The sequence below is a fragment of the Pongo abelii genome, chromosome 10 (assembly GCF_028885655.2).
Source record: "Pongo abelii isolate AG06213 chromosome 10, NHGRI_mPonAbe1-v2.0_pri, whole genome shotgun sequence".
Lineage (NCBI taxonomy): Eukaryota > Metazoa > Chordata > Mammalia > Primates > Hominidae > Pongo > Pongo abelii.
The window spans coordinates 21,179,289-21,205,642 of record NC_071995.2 but is presented as its reverse complement, the minus strand read 5'-3'; the positions used below and the strand labels follow the sequence as shown (position 1 = coordinate 21,205,642).

The 26,354-nt window shown below is 36.6% G+C and overlaps 1 protein-coding gene and 1 pseudogene across 1 annotated transcript in view; one reads left to right on the top strand and one right to left on the bottom strand.

The window, feature by feature from the left end:
* PDE3A (phosphodiesterase 3A) overlaps positions 1-26,354 on the bottom strand; it is a 303,896-nt gene that overhangs the window by 202,989 nt on the left and 74,553 nt on the right. The window lies entirely within an intron of this gene.
* LOC129049075 (ubiquitin-conjugating enzyme E2 L3-like) lies at positions 19,864-20,299 on the top strand (annotated as a pseudogene).

Here is a 26,354-nt window from a genome sequence, read left to right as displayed (position 1 = left end):
TGGCAAAGAATGTCATTTAGAGTTTCCTGAAAGTCCATAAAGAACAGTTCTGCCATGGGAATATCTATTTTGTCTGCCTTCATTCTGAACACTGACCTTTAACTTTAGAACTAAAGTGTTATTTACAATTATAGCACTGTTAGGCTGTGTTAAATAATTTACTGTTTTCATTTCCTAGATAACTTACTATTTCCCTGTTCCTCCAGCATAATATTTCCTTTCAAATGTCATCAAAGATATATCTTGTACCTACAAATTTATTATGTTACTCTAGACATTATTCAGTATGCAGTGTCTTTTAAAAACATATAAAGGCACCCATGTTTATTAGAAGGGAGATTCCGGTGTTTTTAAACTGAAACAGGTCCTAAATAATTATTATCGACAACATAGGATTTGAATTAATGTATTAAATTCAGAGTAGCCAGTTTCTATGCCGAATAAGTACACTGCAGATGTGCATATTTTAGGAAAGTAACTGTGAAGGCAATATGAAAGACTCATTAGAGAGTGGGAGGCTAGAAAGAGAAGACCCTTTGGGACCATGACAACCATCTGAGTGGAGAATGACTAGATGGACTATGACTGAGAGCACAGGGAGGAGTTGACAGACATGAAACTGGCAGGATATGACAACATAATAAAAGTAAGGAATGAAGTTCAGAAGGCAGGCAAAAATGGATCTTGGATGTTTCACCCAAGTAACTAGAAAGGTCTTCATTATTATGGTGGCTAGGAAAATTTGAAAAATATCAGTCATTCCATGTTAAAGAATGGCTTAGAGGTATTTAAGGGTTAAACATGAACAAATATGTCTCAAAATCTGCAAAAAACATATAAAATAATAATGGTCATCATGTGATTTCTGTTCAGCATCTCTGACTCCTTATACCTGATGTTTAATAATTCTCAAGCATACTATCACCGGGTTCTGAAATGTAGGGAAGAGGCAGTGAGTTTCAAGGCTTTGGATTTCTCCTCCCAGTTCAGTGTGGAATTGTGAGGACTCAGATAATTAGACCACATTAATGATACACTTAGTGACTGAGTGGCAGCCTCGCAGTTTGCAAAATAAGCTACTTAGTAAGCTCCCCTCTAGAATTATTTAACAAAATAACTCCTGCCAGAAAATATGTTTGAAACTTTGAGAGGATGCTTAGTGGCTCTTCCATCCTTTGTGTAGAGAAGTCCTACAAAACCCAATTACAGTGCTTGCCAATCCACTACTAACATCCAGTGAACAGACAATTGTTAAGGACTTGTTTTTAATTTCTCTCAACAGAAGTTAGGTTAAAAGTCACAACAACAACAGTGAAATAATTATCTTAGCTCTGGCATGCTTGAAGCTGTGTATAGAGGGGAACTACAGGGAAGCTGTGTATAGAAGGGGAAGCACAGTGTAACCTGAAAGACCAGGCAGCCCTTGCTGTCAGTGTAATTTGAATCATCTCTGGCATGTTTATATAACCATGATTAGCAAGAATTTACTACATTTCTAATGCCATGCCAGACATGTATCCTTATCATTTCATTTAATGTTTACAGTCAGTCTTATAGATCCCACATTATTGGGCCAATTTCACAGATTACAGAATGAGATTCAGAGAGGCTAAATAACTTGCTCAAGATCACAGGCAAGTGCAGACCATAATCATTGGCCATTCTAATTTTAAGACAAAAGACTAATGATAAGAAGCAACACATACAAATGTAAAATGTATAACATGCAAAATGTTATTAAAAAGAAAGAAAGCATGATTCTGAGACAGCTCAGGGTATGAAAGGGAAGACTCAGAAATCAATTGCAAATGGAAAAATAAATGTCATAATGAATTTATGTACTGAAATCAATCCTAATAGAACAATGTTGCTATTTTAAAACCTAAACAATGCTATTTAATTTGTTTAAACATACGGGACAAAATCACAAAGCTGGCTACAAAAAGAAAATGTGCTATTAATTTTATAAGTGTTTCAAGAAATGTTCTCATCCATTAAGCAACTCTTTTTTTTTTTTTTTTTTTTTTTTTTTTGAGAAGGAGTCTCACTCTGTCACCAGGCTGGAGTGCAGTGGCCGAATCTTAGCTCACTGCAACATCCGCCTCCTGGGTTCAAGTGATTCTCCTGCCTCAGCCTCCTGAGTAGCTGGGATTACAGGCGCGTGCCACCATGCCCAGCTAATTTTTGTATTTTTAGTAGAGGTGGGGTTTCACCATGTTGGCCAGGATGGTCTCAATCTCTTGACCTCGTGATCCACCCACCTTGGCCTCCCAAAGTGCTGGGATTACAGGCAGGAGCCACCGTGCCTGGCCCATTGACCAACTCTTTACTGTCTAAATACCTCAAATATTCAGAATAAAGTAGATATCTTTAAAATGTGGAAGAAGTTCAAAATCTAGTAAAAGGTAACAGCAGATGTATATTTCAATGTTTTTAATAGTGTATCACATACAAGAATAAAATAAAGATTTTAAAAATCCTCCTTCATATAAGCAAGCATAATAAATTCATTTTTATAAGTCATTTCCTGTGAAAACATCTAGACTATAAATTAACAGAAAGAATACTAGGCAGGAATATAGAAAGTCATTCCTACACTATCTTTATTAATATAAATCATTTCAGAAATAAAGATTCCTAGATACACAAACAAAAAAAAGCCTCATCATTATTCCTTTTATTTTCTTCGTTAAAGGATCTCATTCAGACATTTCACATATTTATAATCCATCATTTTAACCAAGTCTATCTGCCTTTCCTTAAATCAGAAAATTTTAAAAGATGAAAACAACCAATAACTAAGAACTCATGTTTAACAGCAGTCTTCTTTCACTCCCAATTAGATAGAAAAAATTAATGTACCTATTAAACTATCATATAAGTAATTCAACAATCAGGAAAAAAGCTTTGGAAGGCATATATAACAAAGGCCACCCACCCAACAAGGAGAAAAACAAAGAAGTCTCAAAAAACAAATGAAATATGTGCTTATTTCTGAAAATTTTGAATTCAACTCTGGAGTTCAAATGGCAATTTATTTTTTGCACTCATAACTATAAAATGACTTAAGCACACACTGAAGATCTTGTTTATCTTTCAAACAAAAAATGGACGAGGGGAAAAAAGAGGTACCTTTAGTAACTGGGACAGGCGGTGATGGCTAAGAAGAAAGAAAAGAAAACACTTATCCTAAAATTCAAACTTCATCTATCACACACAAAGCCACAATTATATAGTCATACTTATTAATAGATTAAGTGATTTTTATATTCACATTAGATTTTTCTAGAACAGCAACTACTGAAAAACAGAGCCAGAAACACAGAGACAAAATTGCCTTTTATATGAGACACTTAAAAATAATACACTAGTTATAATTTAACTTTTAAATAATTTCTTTAGAAGTACACTGAAAATGTTAAAAAGCATTCACATCTGAAGTATTACTCATGACCATTTATTATATCACATTATAATCACTTAAATACAACTCAGCGCACCCTGTTAGATGGTCTACTGAATGGCATCTATTTATTTCATTCACTTCTTCCTCACCTCCTTGAAACACAGGAGAATTGTTGCTTTGCATTCAGCAAGAACTCTTAATTATTAGAACCTTTATTTATATGCTTCATAATATTTGGATTTAAAAAAATTATTTGCTCATATAAAAAATAGTTTCATTCACAGATTGTAGCTGTCAGTGCTAAGTGTTTGTGCTCCGTAGAAGCATCCTGTTTCTTTGCTTGTCTTCCAAGAGTCTGGCTGTCAGGAATTGGAATGGGAACAATTTCCACGTTGCATAACACAGTTCAGTGTACTGGACAAAGGGTGGGGCCTCAGGACTCCAGTGACTATTTGGATAGATCTCTAGGGAACATGCTTTTCAAGAGTGCAAAGAGAGAAAAATAAATGGGCCAGGGGGTCAGGTTTTAACCTGATGACTTAGTTCATTGGCTCTTCACACTAGGCAACGGGCTCTGCAGCACTTCCATTGAAACATGGTTTCTTATTGATCCAAAATCCCCAAAAGGGAGATCTAAGATGAGTAATATTTTTTGGCACAAGTTGGTATTATTTATAACACTTCCCTGTTCTGGAATATTCTTTTAGATATAGTCTCTCAAGTTCTAAGAAGTAGGAACTGTTTGTCCTATCTTCTCTCCCTATTTCATCCATCTCCAGGACTTTCAACTTTTATATTTCCTATTTTATTTAGGACATGCTACCATTTTAAATTTTTAAGATAAAAGTACTGGCTGGGCACGGTGGCTCCTGCCTGTAATCCCAGTACTTTGGGAGGCTGAGGCGGGCAGATTACGGGGTCAGGAGTTCCAGATCAGCCTGGCCAGCATGGTGAAACCCCATCTCTACTAAACACACAAGAAATTAGCCAGGCACAGTGGCGCGCACCTGTAGTCCCGCTACTCGGGAGGCTGAGGCAGAAGAATTGCTTGAACTTGGCAGGCAAAAGTTGCAGTGAGCAAGATCGCGCCACAGCACTCCAGCCTGGGTGACAGAGTGAGAATGTCTCAAAAAAATCAACAAATAAATAAAATAAATAGATTTTTAAAAAGTACCCAGAGAATTAACATTCTAAAACACATAAGTACGTAGCTTGGGGAGTTGGTAGAAAGTTTTACTATCAGAGCTGTGAGTGTGTGTAATCCAACAACGTAACATGAACCAATATAAGGGCTACTCTGTTCTTGGAATACATATTCTGCAAAAATGAAAACTATGACATGCTATTAAAGAGAAGAAATTGTTAAGCAACCTCCAACTTCATTGACTTTTATCCTCAGAAAGGAAGATTTGACGAACTTAGACCTGGAATTTAATGAACTATATGTAACTACATATTTTTTAAAAATTGAAAATAAAAATGGGTTATGATGAACCTTAAAACACAGAAGTTATGCACAACGGCTAAACTTCCAATTTCATTTTTAGAATTTCATATTCTCATATGTAACTGCTTCTTAATTCATAATACTGAGATTTGCTAGGGGTATAAATAGAGCGTGACATTTTATCAGTTCATCATGTGGCGAGAATGTTTATCCTAAAATATCTGTTTTTCTCTCTATAAAATATGATTTGATGGTAAATAGTTGGGTATGTCTAGAATGCTTTGTATAAACAAGGACCACAACTTCTTTGCACATGAGAAACTAACGTCTGTATCCATATGTCTCATTTTATTCAGTCCCACATCAGCAATTTATGGTCCTGCACTCAGTCTTCCAGGAGAATGAAAATTTGCATAGTGTACAATCCTGGCCATAGAAATTAGTATGGGCTTAGGACCCACCCAAAACCAGATTGGCTTTGAGAGTAATCATGATTCAGCTCATGTAAAACATCTTACCATAATAGCCATCCAGAAAAAAATCTTACTTATATATAGTATATTTCTCGGGCCTACAGAATGACAGTCATCATACTGAAGTACAGAAAAGATAATTATGATAAAAATTAGCCAAGCAATGGGAAAAAATAACGTACTCAATATCAAAGTTACTGATATAAAAAGCAAGAGCTGAAAAAATAATTCCAATATTGATTTACTAAGTGGCAGTGAACCTTGTTAAGTGAATATATTGCTTTCTAAGTAAATATAACCCTCATTTTGAAGGGGATATATTAAATTTGTGGATCTATCGAAATACCATTTAAATTATCACAGGCATACTCTGTTGAATTATTATGCAATTATATTTGTGTGCATTCCAAATAATGTTAATAAGGGCAATAAAATTTCCCATCATTTCAATGATACAGGGCACTTTTTCTTTTGGAAAAATAGTCATTCTGAGAACAGAGCCATCTAGTGGCAAGTGCGGAATAATGATTACAACACAAAATTGACTGTGAGCCTAACAGTATCATTAGTAAATATTATCATTAACAACCTAAACTAAGTGGTAATCAATATTAATGGTTCTGCTTTTCAGATAAAGAAATAAATTAAGTGAAAAATCCAGCTATAAAGGGTGTACACATTCTTTATACCATATGGTCTTCATTTTGTAAAATCAAAAAGTCTAAAACAAGAATTACACACACATATACAATACATATACACACAAACACACAGACACAAAACAAAGGAACTATGCCAAAATATAAACAGTTCCCCAGCCTGGGAAGTGGGATTAAGTATGCTTTGTCCCCTTCTTGATGTTTTTCTGCATTTTCCTCAGCAGGTACATACTACTTTTGTAAGTAGAAAATGTAATATTTAAAAATATATTGGGAGAGTACTGAAAGAAATATGAAAACAACAAGAGCAGATTCACTAATCTTTCAGAAAATACATTCTCCATTTGCAACTATACGCCCTTGTAGCTCTAGAGATTGTTTGCTATGATATAAGCAAAATAATACCTTTTGATATATTTACCATAGGCTTAGATGATTCTTCATCTAGGAATAAGTCACAACATGCTTAGATATTAGGTATATAGCATTAAGATTTGAGCAACAAATAACAAGTATAACATAATTATGTTGAGTTTTAAAAATACATACAAATTACTTATCTATATACTTAATATTGCAAAAAACAGCGAGGTAGCAAAGGAAAAGATAACTATTTTCATTTTATAAAGAATTGGAGATTTACAGACAGTACATATTTATCTCCAGCTCTGTCACTGATATGAGTTAAAAGTTTTCCGACAACTAGTCAATTGCTTTTCATACTATAACAATTTTGATACCTGGAACTTAAAAATATCTGTAAGTTATTTTCATGTTTATTCTCAAAAAGTCTCATTGGTAGCAATAGCTACTCTTCTTATTCCTCTCTTTAGATAGACACAGATGATGTACTATAACTGAGATAATTTATCATGGGCATAATCAAGAGTATAGATTTGCCAGGTGCAGTGGTTCATGCCTGTAATCCCAGCACTTTGGGGGGGCCAAGACAAGAGGATTGTTTGAGGCCAGGAGTTTGAGACCAGCCTAGGCAACATAGGGAGACCCTATCGCTACAAAAAAATTAAAAATTAGCCTGGCATGGTGGTACACTCAGGAGGCCGAAGTAGGAGGATCCCTTGAGCCTGGAATGTCAAGGCTACAGTGAGCCACGATCCTGCCTCTGCACCCCAGCCTACATGACAGACTGAGATGCTGACTCAAAAAAAAAAAAAAGTATAGATTTTACTTTCTTAAAGTATGTTGATATTTTACAAGAGGTTTTTAACAAATGAATACCAAATTGCATGAAAGCTTGAAGTAAATGTTTAGAGTAAATGAAGAATAAAAGAAAACTTTAGACATTGAAAATAACAATTTTTAAAATCCAAAAAATCAAACTAAAATTTAAAATAGAGCAAACAAATCAGAATTATCTATACGGCAACTCTGAGGAGAAAAATACAATTATTAAAAGGGGTCTATTACTGACCCTAATCTTCACAAACAACCAAAAAGAAGTTCAATTTTTGTTGTTGTTATTGTTGTTTTAGATGAAGACTTGCTCGTTGACCAGGCCGGAGTACAGTGGCACAATCTCAGCTCACTGAAATCTCTGCCTCCCAGGTTCAAGCGATTCTCCCGCCTCAGCCTTCTGAGTAGCTGGGACTAGAGGTGCAAGCCACCAGGCCCAGCTGATTTTCATATTTTTAGCAGAAGCGCCGTTTTGCCATGTTGGCCAGACTGGTCTTGAACTCCTGACCTCAAGTGATCTGCCCATCTTAGCCTCCCAAAGTGCTGGGATTACAGGCATAAGCCACCGCGCCTGGCCCCTAGTAGTTCAATTTTTAATCTTCCTGATATTCAAAATTGATTGGAAATTCTGGGGCTAATTACTTGTCAATGATAAGAACACTTTTCTCATATTTTCAACCTAAAATTAAAAGTTATATGTGAGACCCAAGATTAGTAATAACCCTGTTTGGTGGTGCCAACTCTGTCTACATCTAAGTGGCACCCAAAGTGAGACATGCAGCAGGGAGGTGGCCAAAAAAAGTGCTTTGTCACTTCATCTCTTTTCCTTCCTTCAGTATTCCTTTCATTCCCATCCTAATTGATATTTTTAAAACCTTCTAATACTATTTATATTCTGATACATTGCAGATAGATAATAATAAGCCATTTTGGGGAAAAGATAGGCTATTATAAATGTATACTTTGACATCTTTACTGATATCTGTTTCTTATGCACTTGGTAAACCAACTGGGAAAAATTCATTACAATTTGCTGCAAGAGTATTTTAATAGGAATCAAGGCTTTTAAGAAAACAATAATCAATAATCATCATCATCACCATCATCCCTTTTAGTTACTGGGTTGGGCCCAAAGCTTAATATACATTACCTAGAGAAAGAAGTAGATGAATGATTATGTTTATCTAGTTTTTCTAGATAAGCCTATAGTTCTGTTTCATACCTTTATGTAAAATTAAAGAAGAAAAAGAAGCAAATGTACTATATATATTACTGCTTCCAAAATTTCAATTATTCACATAGCAATTACCTTGGTGACTCTACCATGTTATGGACCAGCCACCCATAATATTGTACACTTAGTCGTCTTCTATAAATAAAGTTTTGTTTCCAATTGGATTTATTTTTTTAAACTTTATGTCACTACTTAAATGGAAACTCGGTAATACTTTATATAAGTACAAAGTGGCCATAAAACTAAAGTCAAGGAAAGACAATGCTATCTCTTTCAATTCTCACAAGATCCTCTTTTTTTTTTCTTTTTTTCTTTTTTTCTGACAAACACTCCTAGCCTGAGGCCTGCTCTCTGTTACAAAGATAATCAGTGAGGGTTGGAGGGACATGAAAGCAATCCTAGCTCCAAGGTGAGATCTGCTCCCCTTATCTTAATCAGTAACATTAGAGTAGAAATGAAAAGCAAATAATTTAGCAAACACTTAATATTATATACCAGCATATCTGGTTGCATGTAAAACAATCTTTTATACCACCACTGATACGGACTCTACATTTCAAGAAATACTGTAGCCTATTATACCAGGTGTGCATTACTCAAGTAAAAAGTTATATTTTATCAAGAATGATGGTGGTTAAGCTAAACACAGAATGGCATTCATCCATGATCTGAATGACTGAGGGAAGCTAGTGTTTGCTTATGTGAATGGCAGTAGTGAGCCACGGAAACGGGGAGCAGGGGCATGGAGGCTACAGAACTCCTCTGAGATCACCAAGTCCCACTTCCCTACTTAAACTGATGAACCACACAGGCTTTAAAATAATCAGGCTGAAGCCATCTTTTCAGATGCAAACATTTTAAGGAAAATTTGCTAATAATCTTGAGAAGACTACTACGTTTACTTTCCATAATGAAAAAGTAGTATTGTCTTTGTTCTAACTAATCAGTTATGTGAAGTCTACCATGCCATTACCATATAAAACTTTCATATTATTCCAAAAGCTTAAAGATTTATCTGATTTTTATTTTTCATATTGCATTCTTCTTATAAACTATGTATGAGATGCTTCAGAAAAGCACATATATCTTTCTTGAGACCATCCTATTTCTCCAATTATTCATTTCCTAACAATATTTTGCCTTTAATAAATTACATTGTAAGCTTTCAGCCAATGAATTGACATTATTGTGGATTATTTACCTTCAGGTTATTAAAACAAGCAGTACGAAAGAAGAAAACTACTAAAATGAATTAATGAACAAATGTGTGCAAACTCTTTATTGGCCATCAACTCCATCCCCATCTTTCTGATTCACAGGAGGCAGGAAGACTCTAAACTACATTTTTCTTTATCCTTAGCCAGCTGGCTTCTTGTCAGGTCCTGCCAGTGGGAGGCATTGATTAGAGATTCCAAGGTGGAAGAAGTATAGGTTATTTTTTTCTGCTGAGGTAACAGCAGCAGGGGACTACTGACAGCCACTGTAGGTGACTATGGTATCCAGCCTGATAGTTTCACAGATATTAGTAGTATTGGCTCCTAGAAGACTGCTATGCCACAATGGCACAATGCTGTTTTAATATTGCAGCGGAAGCACCAGCCTGTCCTGCAACTCAGTATCAAACATGATTTCATGGCCTCCAGCCTTGGGTGGTAGCAGCCTTCTGATATTTGGATAACAGCCCTTTCTCTATTTTGTACCTCCAGTCCTTCTGTTATCACTGTAATTTATTCCTTTCATTCAATAACTTACTGCTTATATTAGAGTAGGTTCTGATTTTCTGAGCGGGCACTACCGATACACAATAAAACCAGTATAACTCAAAAGTATATTATCTTCCCATCATTAATGGTACTAAATTGAAAATTTTTGAAGTATATATTTCAGATTAATGCTATGAAACTTTTGAATGTACATGTATGAATGTACACACACTAAAATATGAAGAACATGCTCTACAATGTAAAACAATCTCTTGATGGTGAAATTATACATTATTTTTTCTTCATATATCACTAGTAACAAACACATTAAAAGGTATATGTAAATTTAAAAAGATAAAAATTATGCTAATAACCTCAAAAATGTCTTTAAAATTTTTACTTTATACACATAACATACTTATGCTTATTTTATATATTTTCTGCCTTTAAGGCTTTCCATAAGGATGATTTTCTGTTTGTAACAAGGTATAGTAGGAGGACCATGGGGTTTGGAGTTGGAAAGATTTCACAACTATCCTAGTCATAACTCTAAAATATCAATAAAAGTCTACCTCTGGGATGGTTGAAAATTTTACATGAAATTATGGATATTAAAAAGTATTTATAAAAATATAAATGTCTTATATTTTCTACCCATTCTTTCCTTTTGTTTCAACAGTAAGTTGATACACACTCAATGTACAAAATTATAAATAACAGATGTATATTGTACAAATTTTCAGAAGTACAAAGAAACACTAAACTGGGAAGGAAAAATCATCCATAATTTCTCCATATGATAAGAAAGCACTGCTAACATCTGACTTATTTCCATCACTCTTGCATCTAGGCACTTTTATTTACATATTTTTATATGCTTACATATTCTTTTCATATAAATTCAAATTCTGTGCCTTCTTAAGTTTTAACTATAAGCATTTTTCAATCATTCTGTGAAGCACAGTAAACACCATGTTAATGACTACATAATGTAGTGTAGACAACAGTCTGATGGCCTCAAAGGCTGTATCCATGCAAAAAATGGACAGTATCCTAATGTCTGTCTTTGCTTTTCTCTGGAATAGCTCTATGTTTCTGAATCTTACATTTCTGACTCTTAGGAAGGACAGCTTGTCTTCCTATCTACCAGACAAGTAGAGCAAAACTGAGGGGCTTTCTCTGGGGGGCTTTCTTTTGCTCTACTTGTCTGACAGTAGGTAGAAAGACAAGAATGGCATTCTTTCCAGTTTTATCTGCTTACAGTAGTGAAAACTCCTCTCAGAGAGGCAGTGGGTTGAATGTCACTACAATTTTCTGCATACATCTTTTCCTGTGTTTCTAAGGGTACATTAGTAAGAAGGTGGGAGAGAACTACTGACCAGATGCTATTTCTAAACTGTAACCCAGCACACTCTTAAACCTATACAAAAAGATTTGTCTAACATTATATATTCATCCCAAAATTTTTTTTTTTTGGAAAGCTTAATATTTCTACACCTCAATAAAACTCAGGATAAGTAAAAGGACTATTCTTGAAAAAACAAGGAAATAGTGGCAACAAACTCAATACTACATCAGACAGAAATGGGAACTGCAGAGGTATATATGAGTCAATCAATAGTAGGACTTCCAGGAAACATATTAACAATGTTGAGGCAAAGCTACAAAGGCACCAAGCACTGCTCTTTGTACTTTTGCAATAAGCAGGACAGCTAACTGCTTTATAAATAGTAAATACATCTATGTGAAGATGAACATGTACACAATGATGAAAATTCACTAGTATACAAAATGATTCAAATTTCTTAAATGAAGAAGAAAAAAATCTAGAAATATTTTTGAAGAAAAAAAGGTAAATGATAATATCTATCAATTAGTAAAGTTAGTATCTAAACGAATCACCAAAATAATCATAATATCTAACTGTATAAATAAATGACATTGCGAAAACTTACTGAGAAGACAGGCTCAAAATGCAGCAATTTTAGGGAAATAACCTTTCTAAATGGCAATCTATGTGGCATGTTAATTAATTTAATCAGGGCATAGTTCAGAAGTTCTTTTTAAAAAAATTTTTACAGCATTGCAATAAACCAACTATGACACATTTAATTATGTTACAAGTTATTTTTTAACAGATATAATAACTCAGATAAGAAAATGTTCTACTTTTAACCTACCAAAAGTAGATTAACCCTTACTTTGAATACAGACATTATATCCTTTTCTAACTAGTTGCATTGAAACTTAAGGAAATCTGTATTCTATTCTGGGTCAACCACTAAGATAACATTATATAATAATTTATATATATAACGTGTGTATATAGAATTACAGTTAAAATATTTTGTATAACAAAAAATAAAACACAGGAATTAAGTTGTGCATATAAGCAAATATTTTTATGCATTATATGCATGTATATGCATAAATTTTACTTCATATATGCCTTGTTTTATCCATAAGTGAAATACTACAAGTATAATACTACTTGGAGCCCTAGAAAAATCTAAGCTACCCGTATAAATATAAGGTCTCAGTATAGCAACGTTAATATTAAAAGCAAAGCTAAATGAAAAAGAAAATTTAGAATAGAATAATATAAATAGAATAATAATAGTAAAATAAATAGAAAAACTTCCCTGCTCAGAATTAGGAAATAGAATACTTTTTCTGTAGCGTATTCCGTATTAGAAAGGAATTCCTTTGCCACTCAATGTCCTTGCTTAGATTTTGCTTGAAATTTTCTCGCCATGTGAATTGTCGGTTTTGTTTGTTTTATGTGGTTTTTGTTTTTTGTTGGAAATAGATGCATTTCTGATAAAGAAGTGTTTGATCTGACTGTATAAAAAAGGATTAAAGGGATTTCCTCGAAGGAGGCTTTGGTATAACTCAACCAAGGGAAGACAAAGCAAAAGCTAAGGCTACTTGATAAAGCATCTCCATACTTAGTCTGAGAGAGAACAGTTATTCTCAGTATGGTCCCCAGCTGGCAAACTCATGCAAAAGCATAAGCCCTTTGCTTGATTCCTGTGGGCAAGTCCATAGCTTTAATTCTTTTTACCAGTCATTAAGTGCTATTCTGTAAAGATAAAAGGGAGCTATAAAGGATTATTAAACTTCTAATAAACTGAAATAACCAAATTACTAGTTGCACCCCCATGCAATGTTTGGCAACTCTACCCATGGACACACATATACATAATTGTATTTCCAGCAAATTTTTGGTAATAATTCTTTATTACAGCATTAATATAGCTAGAGTACTGCACAGGGTTGGTCATGTTTTTAATTACTAGAACTCTGGTCTGTTATTATAAGTTGGTTTTGCTTTGGAGCTATCGATTTAGGTTACATAGGGTTTGGTTCATGCTGCAATAGAGAGAGATACATGTTTCCATCAATATTTGGGGCATATAATTTCCTAAGAAGTCAACTTTATGGTTTGAGTGTGAAACACTAATACTTGTTTTATTAAATTCTCCCCAAATTTGTTTGTATAGTATCTCTTTGGTGGTATGATATATTACACAAGCAAACTAACCCCCAGGGAACATATTACAAAATTCAGCATTTTAAAATTCTACCTGCTTATGTATTTTAGCAAACTTAAGCTATCTGACTTATTCCTGTCACTCAGCAAACTTATTTAAAGCAAAACATAGTAAATGCTTCCAATTCTCTCTAAAGGTTCTAAAATATATACTCTCTCTGCTCATCAAAGGAGTGCTGCTAAAGAGACGATCCCTTCATGAGGGAACCTACAGGTTGTCACGACATCCTGGATATAAATATTAAAACGGACAGTTCATTTTTAGTCAGTTCATAAAATTTAATATTTTTTCTCATGTATTTCTTTAATTAAGGAAAAATACCATCTACTGTGGTCAAATGCCAATTTATCATTAAGTATGTTACATTGATAAGAATGTTCCAGGGATCAACGCTTTGATGCAGGAAAACTTTAGATACATCACACAGTAACAGTACCTAAAATCTGTTCAGGTAGACCCAAGAGGAGTTATCTGAATGGATTATACTACTTTCCACCTCTTAGACCTTTCCCAATATTTTTAATGTTTTTAAATACTCAAAAAAATCATGCTACAAAAGAAAAGGAGAGAAATAGGAGAGGAACAATTAATATGATGTTTATCTGTTTGTTTATGGTTAGAAAGCTTACCAATTTTAGAATAAACATAGAGACATGACAGGGATTTACTGAAAAGCAGGCTACCCTTTCCTAGTAAATACTGAATTCCATAACAAACAAGAGGGCTTGCTCACACATTCTTTCATCTTAATTTACTTGGCAAGCATCTGGTGCATGCCTACCACATGCCAGAATCCTGCTACAAGCACTATTCTTTAGCAATGAGCAAGATAAAGCCAATGAAATCTAATTAAACTAAAGAGCTCTGCACAGCAAAAGAAACTATCAACAGAGTAAACAGACAATCTACAGAATGGGAGAACATTTTTGCAAACTATACATCTGACAAAGGTCTAATATCCAGCATCTGTAAGGAACCTAAATTCACAAGAAAAGAACAAACAACTCCATTAAAAAGTGGGCAAAGAACATGAACAAACACTTTCAAAAGAAGACATACACGTGGCCACAAGCGTATGAAAAAAGCTCAACATGACTGATCATTAGCGAAATGCAAATCAAAACCACAATGAGATACCATCTCAAACTAATCAGAATGACCATTATTAAAAAGTCAAAAAGTAACAGATGCTGGTGAGGCTGTGGAGAAAAAGAAACGCTTATACACTGTTGGTGGGAGTTCAGCCACTGTAGAAAGCAGTGTGGCAATTCCACAAAGAGCTAAAAACAGAACTACCATTCAACCCAGAAATCCCATTACTTGGTATATACCCAAAGGAATATAAATTGTTCTGTCATAAAGACAAATGCACATCTATGGTCATTGCAGCACTATTCACAATAGCAAAGACATGGAATCAACCTAAATGCCCATCAATGGTAGACTGGATAAAGAAAATGAGGTACATATACACCATAGAATACTATGCAGTCATAAAAAAAAATGAGATCATGTCCTGTGCAAGAAAATGGATGGAGCTGGAGGCCATTATCCTTAGCAAACTAACACAGGAACAGAAAATCAAATACCACATGTTCTCACTTATAAGTGGGAGCTAAATGATGAGAACACATGGACACATAGAGGGGAACAACACACATTAGGGTCTATTGGAGGCTGGAGGGTGGGAGGTAGGAGAGGATTGGGAAAAATAAATAATGGGTACCAGGCTCAATACCTGAGTGCCTAAATAATCTGTACAACAAACCCCCATGACCTGAGTTTACTTACATAACAAACCTGCACATGTACCCCTGAACTTAAAAGTTAATAAATAAACAAACAAACAAACAAAGTCCTCCTCTTATTGAGCTTACATCCTAGTTAAAGAAGGCAGCCAATAAGACAATAACATGTCAGCTGGTAATACAAACAATGCAGAAAAATACAGTTAGGTAAAGATAGAGTGGTGAGGGCAAGTGTATTCATGAGGAAAACTGGAGCACAGGCAAGGAAGTGAAAAAATAACCTATGTGTACACTGGAAAAAAGTACATTCCAGGCAGAGGAAACAGTAAGCGCAAAAAATCCAAGGTAAAGATATGCTTAACAGGTTCAAGCAAGAGCCAGGAGCTGATGTGACTAGAGTGAGTAAATGGGGAAAGTGTTACAACATGAGGTCAAAGATATCACAGGGAGACAGATGACCGCTGAGCTCATTGCCTGGGTGAAGAATGTCAAATTTTCTTCTGAACGAGAGTTGGTGCAATTGCAAGATTGCAGAGAAATGGCACGGTCTCATTCACCTTTCAAAGGATTAGTTCTGCCGCTGTGTGATGAGTAAACTCTAAGGAGGCAAGAGTGGAAGCAGGCAACAGATAATTCCGGCAACAGATGATGGTAACTGTGTAGATAGTTAAATGGTGAGACTCTAGATGTTTTGAAGTCAGGTGGAATAAGATTTTCAGATAGATCGAATCTGAGATGTAAGAGAAACAGAGCTAGGAAGGAAGACTCAGAGCAACTGGAAAAATCTAATGGGATTATCAATGTGTCAACAACATGATTTCCCAAACATGATCCCTACTTATATTCAAAACAATGACAAAAAGTATCTAACATTTTACAGGCTTTTCCTCTCTGGCTTCTTTAAGCGAAAATTGAACTTTTTATTTTACTTAGTTCTTAGATACTCTTGACAAATCATCGTTCTCTCTTTCCATTGTTTTTGCCACCTGTATACCAGTACCTCAGCAAATGACTACTACATTATCAAGTTTGGGCCAGGCACAGTGGCTCAATGCCTGTAATCCCAGGTATTGGGTAGCCAAGGTGGGCAGATCACCTGAGGTCAGGAGTTCGAGACCAGCCTGGCCAACATGGTGAAACCCCGTCTCTACTAAAAACACACAAAAAAATTAGCCGGGCATGATGGTGGTCACCTGTAATCCCAGCCACTCAGGAGGCTGAGGCAAGAGAAATGCTTGAACCTGGGAGTTGGAGGTTGCAGTGAGCTGAGATCTTGCCACTGTACTCCAGCCTGGGCAACACAGTGGGACTGTCACAAAAAAAAAAAAAAAAAAAAAAAAAAAAGCATTATCAAGTTTGTCATCCAAAACTAGTCAATCACAAATTTGGGAAATAAAAACTCAACTTCATTGTGGTTCGCTTTTAAATCGCTTGCACCTACAGATTCAAAACAGTGGTGTGGGCAGGCATTAAATAGGAGTACGATGGCTTTCTTTCTGAAGGTGCCTAAAGGCAGAGGCTAAAAAACTCTTTAAATCTTATCAAGACAGCATTGAGGAAGTACTGCAAGAAGAATTAGCAGTGTCTTTAGCAGGTGAATAAGGTGCATAATTCCCTACTTGGGGCCCCTTCACGTAATCAAGGTAACATGGTCTGAGCCACCAAAAGAGTGCTAGGGTCAGAAGCCATTCAGTGTCAGGGGGCTGTCATGCTTCCCTTCCATGTGTTTGCTGTCTATAGCTGATGTTTATCATTAAGTTAAAGGCAAATGATCCACAGCCCATGATGAAAGGGTGACTGTTGCACAATTCTACCAGCATTCCCCCAGGTGGGTTTTGCAGATCATTAACCACATAAGATTCCCTGAGATGGAAAAAAGCTTCTCTGATCAAACAAATATAGCAAATGTTTTATTCTTTCATTAGAGGTTTTGTCAAGTCCTGCAATAACTACACCATTAACTGCTTAACTAGCATTTCCCAAACTTGTTTTACCAACGAGTAAAGAAAACAAGAATCCTAATCTGAAAAAGGAGAAGAGGATGACCATTTAGAGACACACTGCAAAGGAAAACTGTCAAAACTTGGTGAGTGATTTAATGAATGGATGAGAGAGAGAGATATTGAAGATGACTTCAGTTCTAATGCTGATGACCAGAAAAGGGAGAAAAATACACATTAAGACAAATGACTTCCAAATTCTAAAAAATTATTTTGTTTCACTTACACTCATTAGGCAAGATTGCTATATTCCATGTGCTAAACCAGGCACTAAGAAGAACAATGAACAAGAAAGAGACTAATCTTGCATCTGCACGCGTTAGACTATATGAACCACAATGAGAACTAGTCTGATGCATGCAGAGGAATGACGTAATTCAGGAGCACTAATATTTTACTGGGATTAAGTACTCCCTTTGTGAATATGGAAAGTATTGTCCAGGGAAGCATTCCAAGAAGTAACATCTAAGCTGAGACCTATCAGGGCAGAACATTTTGGTCAGGTGATGAGTGATACTGTTCAGATACAAAAGCAAGGCAGACTGATCAGATGAAGAGCCAGTGTGACAGGGCTATACTATGCAACAAAGAGAAATGCGGTTAAGTGTGAGCATCCCACACAAGATGAAAGGGTGAAACAGTTAAATAAACAACTGTGTGTCCTGTACAACTGCAACCACGTTATAGGCACAGATATTTCTAAATGAATATAAAATCTGACTCTTTCCAAAAGAAGTCAAACACATTCATCTCATACATGAGAAGATTCTTCTAGATGCTGGGGTGCCATGTATTGTGGCAGAATTAAAGGAAAGGAAATAAATCACCTTTTGCTTTGGGATTCTTCTCACATTCAGAAAGGTCACTGGTCCTTTCTCCCACAAAAAAATTAAAAACTATAAGTGAATGAGGCTGGGTGTACTTGCCTATGCCTGTAATCCCAGCACTTTGGGAGCCTGAGGCGGGCAGATCACTTGAGACCTGGAAGGCCGAGGTGGGCGGATCACTTGAGGCCAGGAGTTTGAGACCAGCCTGGCCAACATGGCGAAACCCTGCGTCTACTAAAAATACAAACATTAGCTGGGTGTGGTGGCGCACACCTATAATCCCAGCTACTTGGGAGGCTGAGGCAGGAGAATTGCTTGAACCTGGGAGGCGGAGGTTGCAGTGAGCTGAGATGGCACCACTGCACTCCAGCATGGGAGACAGAGAAAGACTCTACCTCGAAAAAAATAAAAATAAAAAGTAAAAGACCACTGAATAACTGAATAGTTAGGAAAACTGTTAATACGCTGAGGTCTGAAACATTCTTTATTTGGAAGTTTGAACCTGATTCTTAAATACCTGACACTTTACTATGACTTCTGTCTTCCATAGCCTTTTGCAAGTGATCAGGGCATATTTCCAAGCACTAGAATTTTTGCTGACATATCTGAAGGGATTAAAAGGTAACTACTAGATTTAAACAGTGAGCTTTGTAAAACTGAAACTGCAAGCAACTTTCTGCAGGTAACTGAGCCTTTTCACTTGTTCACCTTCACACTGTGATTCAGCTGGAGTTAGAAACTGTTTCTTGCCTTGAACAAGTCCTCAGATCAAGTCAGAAGGCAGAGTTCTTGTGTATCCAAGTAAACTCAATTTTTGTTTGGTGCCCACTTGCTGTTATGCTATTCTTCAAATCCCTAGTGAGACCTGACCAACTCAACATTCTGACATGCATCTTCATTTGTTATAAAAACATATTACTCATCAAAATATAAGCACATTCCCATACAGCATATTTGATATACCAGGGTGCAGCCAAATTCTAGATGACTCTTGGTTGAAGACAATTTGAACTACTCCTTCTAACACTTTTAGCCAATTCTGCATTTGGATAGCATTCTCTCAAATGTTAAAGTAACATGTAAAGGAGCATTGTCCATTTTAGGCATCAAACTTGTTCATCTTTTATAATATTCCACGAATCTCTTTTTCACTTTTCTCAAATAAAAGACAGCTTCAAGCTGAAGGAGTTTTCTATTTTAAACACAATTATTAAAGTATATTGGTGTCCAGTGGGTTCAATAGAAATATGTGAAAATTTATTTTTACGTAGTTGGCTAAAAGGTTCAATAATATGGCACTGTCTCTTTTACAACCTCTTTGAAATTGGAATCCCAAAAGTCAAGAGAAAAGGCTAATTCACATCTGTGACCTATTGGCCCCTGGATGACAGGGACTAGGTCTCATTCACTGCTGTGTCCCCAGTGTTTAGCATAAACCTCACAATTTTGAGAAACCAGACAATTCTAGTGAGCACTCAATATATAATTATTGAATAAGTAAACAAACTAATGTAAAGCATCAAGCTCAACAAAATAAAGCATAATAAATGGCAATGTTGGGCTGTGATGCATTCTGGGAAAGAAGCAGCACCAAATCCAAGATGGCACCAAAAGAAGGCTGATGAAGGAGCTTGAAGAAATGCCAATTGTGGAATGAAAAACTTTCTAACTTCCAGGTGGATGGAGCTAATTTATTGACTTGGCAAGGGTTTATTGTTCCTGACAACCCTCCATATAAGGGGGCCTTCAGAATCGAAATCAACTTTCCAGCAGAGTACCCATTCAAACCACCGAAGATCACACTTAAAGATCTGTCACCCAAATGTCCACTAAAAGGGGCAGGTCTGTCTGCCAGTAAATTAGTGCTGAAAACTGGAAGCCAGCAACCAAAACTGACCAAGTAATCCAGTCCCTCACAGCACTGGTGAATGACCCCTAGCCTGAGCATCCACTTCAGGCTGACCTAGCTGAATAATACTCTAAGGACGGTAAATATTTCTATAAGAATGCTGAAGTTTACAGAGAAATAGGGGGAAAAGCGACTTGTGGACTAAAATCTGCCACAATTGGTGCCAGTAAGTGTGAGCAGAGACCCCGTGCAGTGCATTCAGATACCCCACATAGAAGGACTCTGTGGAAACTGACACGTGCCACCGCCTACCACTTTGGCAGTTACCAACTTTCTACAGTTTTCTTAATCAAAAGTGGTCTAGGCAACCTGTAAATAAAGGATTAAAAATTTAAGATGTTCTAAAAAATGAATAAAAATAAAAAATAAATGACAATGTCTGTAAATGAAACAAACTGGTTGGAAAAACAAAAATGTGATGTTGAAATACTTTGCTGTATTTTGCCTCATAAAATTTTATTTTCTTAAGCAACTATTAAAATGAATTAACATTTAAAAGAACTGGAATAACACAGATTATTATTTCATCAAAAGGCAGAATCACTAGGAGAAAAGGTGATTCCTCTATATCCAATCTTCTCTTCCTAGGGGACAATTTGAGTGAGAAATCTTTTCACTATTTAGGTCTGGACTGTCCTGTTAATAAAATACAATGTTGAAATGGCTAAATCACATTGGCTGCTATGCAATAAATTTTTTTAGCTACAGCATTGCTTTTACAAAGTAGCTTTTACATACTTAGCAATCCAGCAGGTGATAAACACATATGTTAAGAAGGATTAATGCACTTTAATGGAGGAAGTAGGAAACCAAAATAAATTCCATTTAAAGAGATTAACTGAATCTTTTGTAACAAGACCTCTTTTAAAATGCATGGAAACAGACATTTGTAAACTCTCTTCTTTCAAAATGTAATGCGGTAATCCCAACTACTCAGGAGGCTAGGGCATGGGGACTGCTTGAGCCCAAAAGTTTGACACCAGCCAGGGCAATAAAGCAAGACTCCATCTCAAAAAAAAGAAAAAAAAAAACTTAAAATAAAAACCTTAAATAATATAATGCAGGTTACCCTTTACAAATAAAATTTTTTAGTGAATTTAAGAAACACCAGTATCATCAATATTAGAAATTATGTAGGTAAGTGCCTGCATTCATATCCAAATTCATGAAAAGAGAAGGAAACCATTCATGTTTGGAAAACCAAGGCATAATATTAAAATGTCTTAACTCCAAGTTACTTTGGAGTATTTTATTCAGAAAAGTCTGTTAACAAAAATAACATACCTACCACGGAATTTTTGTAGGTTACAATATTGTCCTCTTCACTAATTTTTCTCCCCCTGAGACAGAGTTTCGCTCATGTTGCCCAGGCTGTAGTGCATTGGCACGATCTCGGCTCACAGCAACCGCCGCCTCCCGGGTTCAAGCGATTCTCCTGTCTCAGCTTCCTGAGTAGCTGGGATTACAGGTGCCCACCACTACGCCCAGCTAATTTTTGGTATTTTTAGTAGAGACGGGATTTCACCATGTTGGCCAGGCTGGTCTCAAAATCCTGACCTCAAGTGATCCACTCGCCTCGGCCTCCCAAAGTGCTGGGATTTACAGGCGTGAGCCACCGCCTCTTCACTAATTTTATCCCATGTTTTTGTGTAAATGGAATTCACTGTCTACTTTGAAAGGATGGCCATCAGTTTCCTAGAATGGACAGCCTTAATATTACTAATGGAGTTTTAATATATGGTTAACGGGTTCCTCGCTGTGACTTCCCATCTCAGTAAATGACAGATCCATCTTTCCAGTCTCTCCTAATACAAATCCATTAGTGTAAGAGAATGTAGGAAAAACCATTGTTTCTCCTACTCTCAGACATCACTCAACACTTCTGACACCAGATTCTTCAACAGACACCAGCTGAGCATCCTCTAATTCAATTCAATCCTAACACTATCCAGCTGGACAGAGCATCTCCCCACAGTCCCTCATGACTGCCCCCCTCTTCAGACGCCAATTCCAAATCCCAGGTTGTGACCTGTATTTTGACAACCAGTTATAAATCAGAGATCCTATAACCCACCTCTTTGTGTTTGATTAATTTTCTAGAGCAGCTCACAGAATTCAGAGAAACATTTCATATTTATTTACCCATTTATTATAAAAAATTACAAAGCATATGAATGAACAGCCAGTTGGAGAGCTGCATAGGGTGAGGTATAGGAGAAGGGGTGCAGAGCTCCCATGTCCTCCCTGGGTGGGTGTACCACCTTCTAGGAACCTCCACATGTTCAGCTATCCAGAAGTCCTCTGAACCCTGTCCTTTAGGATTTACATAGAGGCTTCAATTCTACAGGTATGACTGATTGCATCACTGGCCATTAGTAATCAACGCAACCTTCAGCCCTGCAGAGGTTGAGAGATGGGGCTGAAAGTCCCAACCCCCTGATCATGTCTTGGTCTTTCTGGTGACCAGCCCCCATCCAGAAGTTACAAAGGGGCCTCCAGCCACTAGTCGTCTTATTGACATACAAAGGATATTCTTATCAAGGGTTTTAGGAGCCGTATGACAGAAAACAGGGATGAAGACCAAATACATATTTTACAATGTCACAATTAGCAAATTCAACTGGCTCTACTTTTAGAATATCCTCCTGCCACCTTCACTGTCATCTCCAAGCCACTGTTATCTCTCACCTGGATGGCTTGCAAGAGAGAAGCTTGTCTCATGCTGCCCCCTTTGCCCATCTACAATCTGTGTTCCAGTTTCTCTTCTGAAGAGCAAGTGAAATGATGCCAGTCCTCTGCAATGTCTTTATCAGAATAAAATCCACACTCCTCAATATGTCCAGCACAGGCTTCCAGGGCATTTCTCACTGCTGCCTTCAGGACCTCTTATCATAACACTCTTGCCCTTGCTCCACTGATGCACCCTCACCTGTGAGATTTACGCTTGCTGTTTTTTCTGCTTGGACTGCAGTTCCCTCAGCCATCCAGGTAGTTCTCATTTCCTTGCTTCTTTCAGAGAAATAAGCAATCGCCCCCTTATCAGCTTGTGTCTCCCTGATCAACCTATATGAGATAGCATATATCCCCCATAACTACCTACAGATAACACTCAGTCTGCTTTTCTTCACGGCATTTATTCCTCCAAATACATTATTAGCTATTAGAATGAAATTTCAAATGAATATAAGATTTACCTCTTGTTAACTGGAATTCAAAATGCTTAGGGTAGAGTCTGGCACATAGTAGGCAGAGAACTAACGGTCCCTAAAAAGTACTGACAAATCAAGAAGAGAATAAGATGATGTATCCAGGCATCAAGGACACAAACTCCAGTGGTAACAAGAACACTGTCCCCACTACTCACCAACCTTGTTCCCGACCTTCCTCGAATGTGAGATTACCTCTAAGGATCAGCCTTCTTGCCAATTGTTGGCTTACATACCATGAACTATAACACATAATGAAGCCGGAGGAAGGCAGAAAAATAATGTTTTCCCTCACCCCATCTCAAAACACTCAACACATGGTTCCTCACTCAGTAGGCACTCAATAATACATGACTGTCTGAAAGCATGACCATTTTTATTTTACTAGAGAGGGAAGCAGAATGAGACAGATGACATTTTCTCACGACTTAAGCTTATACATTTGGAAGGAAGAAAGCAGTTGTAGTAAGAGAAGCAGGCTCTTCAAATTCTCACAAAACACAAATTCCTAGTTTTGCTTTGGATGGGGAGGGCTTCATTTCAGGCACGTTGGGGAAAAAGGGCGAAGGGAAAAATGCTCAGACTGTGCTATTTTTAAGTTCTTTGGTAAGAATGGCTATTTTTCCCTCTGATATTCTTGAACCACCCAAATGTCATGTTTCCATGCACTGCTGTCTGGATGCTATCAAAGGCACGGCTCTGAGGTGAAAGGAAGGAGTCAGTCATATGCTCATCTTCTCACATGCTGCTACCACTGCTGATTTTTTTTAAAAGCTTTGTGACCTAGAAAGGAGATGCACAGTATGAATGATGCACAGACTGCAGAGAGCATAGGGCGTCATCAGTCTATTTATACCTCCAGGAAGGAAAAAATGAGTACAGGGCAATGGCTCTATATTCCAAGGACTGAGTATGCAAAGATTATCTGGAAGAAACAATAAACAACACAGTGAGGGCGGCATTTATGTCATCAGTGAGAAAGAAAAGGTGAGGCCATATTCCCATGTTCCTTGATCATTCCAAAATTCTGCTGACTTTTAAAGAATTTCAAGTTGATCCCCTGATATTTCCCATGACTGTATAAAGCATCCCAAATCTGAGTTAAAGACACTGCCACCCACATTTTAATACAGCTTCACCTCATATGTGCATATGTATTTACATTTAGCTATAATTGTTAGCCATTTAGCTATACTATAAGTTCCAATGGAAAGTTTTTCAGGGTTAAGAAAGTATTTGGAAAAGTCTTACAGTTAATTATGTTACTTAACTCCAAAATGGGGGAAAATGAGATTTACACAGATTTATACAATATGATAGAAAAAAAAAAAATTTCTCAAGGTGTGTATTTCATTTCCCTTAAGATGTGAAATCTTTCCAGGACAAAGCAGGGAAAAAGCACCCAGGCCCAGCTGCTAACAGTTATTCCTGGATCACTAGAAAACTTAATGCCAGGCTTCACCTCTCGACTTCCATTTGTTTCTATTGTAAGCAGTATAACATGGAGCCTAACAGAAATGATGTTCTGAAACGTACCCATTTTGCTCTTTTGCAACCCGTTTATTTGTGCAATTACTGCCAGTTTCACTTGCTTTGGAGTTGTTTTACTAGCAGTGGCGATGGGTTTGATGACAGCTGGCCAGAGTATGAGGTGTTTTCTAAGGCTTGACATTAGGTATTTCCTAGTGCAAAATTTACTGATCCCACATAGGCTCCAACCTAGAGCCAGGATTCCTTAATGGAACACAAACTGATTTACTTTGAATACACTCAAGCTTCACAGCAAACACTTCCTGTTTCTATTACTGTCCAAGTCTTCTTATCATGCCTGAGGCAGACAATTTAAGGCTTGATTCCTCACCCTTTCCCTTCATCTGCTGAAATCCCATTTAGTTTTAATGCACCAGGCATGCACTGGTATTTCATCCTACGTACTCCTTCCACAGCCTGACCTATAAAGGGCTGACACTGAGTCTTGGCTTGTTCAGATCAGAGAGAATTACCACTTTTATTTCTTTAATTTCAACAGCTTCCAAGGTAACTTTTGAGCTTGTAAATGTCAATAATTTGTTGTCAAGACAATTATATTCTTAACCCAGCTGCTACATACAGCAAACATAGAGACTGACAGAAAGTCAATGAATTTAGAATTAAAACAGTATATCTGATTGACTATGCTTCTCAAAATGTAAATGGATGATACAAATTAATACAACCAATTCATTTTATTTGGTTTTGTTTTGGTTTTTGAATGGGTTTGTGGGTTTAAGAGGTATTGCTCTTTGTTGTTTATGTGTATTCAGTGTCAGAAAGGAAAAGTGAGCAGTGTGAAGTTTTATTAGATGGAAGACAAGTTTAATGCACATGGAAAACTGATATTCATGATGGACAGGTCAGGAGCTGGAGAACAGGGATAAAGAAAGCAGAAAAGAAAAGAAAACTCAGCTACAGGTACTCTGTAAGTGAAACTAACAGGTACTTGATAAATATTGGCTGGTTGATTACACAATGGAGGGGAAAGGAATGGCATGCTGTATCATCTTTAAAGACTCCTCTACATGTGCCACACTACTATGAATAGGAAATCGATTTTCCTGGGCTCAATAATTGTAGAGCTCTCTTGTCTCTTAACTTTCTGCTATATAAACCAGTCCTGCAAGGTCCTCCCTCCTTCTTTTCCTTCTCTCATATTGCCACAGGGGAGCTCACCAAAGGAGTCTGCCTTTAAATGGAGATAAACCTAGCACAAATAAAATCAGTTGTGCTTTCAATAGGTTATTGAAGTACAAACATTCAGAGGGAGTTTTAAACAGTTTGGCAAATTTTCTGACAGGCAGAGGAATGATGTTCCGTAAGAAAATTTGCTAAATGAAAGTAAGTAGAATAATACCTATTTCTCTTTTCAAAAAGAAATTGCATTTTCATGGAATTAGGGTTTTTTATGATTTCCATATTTAATCCTTAACTTATGCTAATGCCTCTGTTTATAATTTT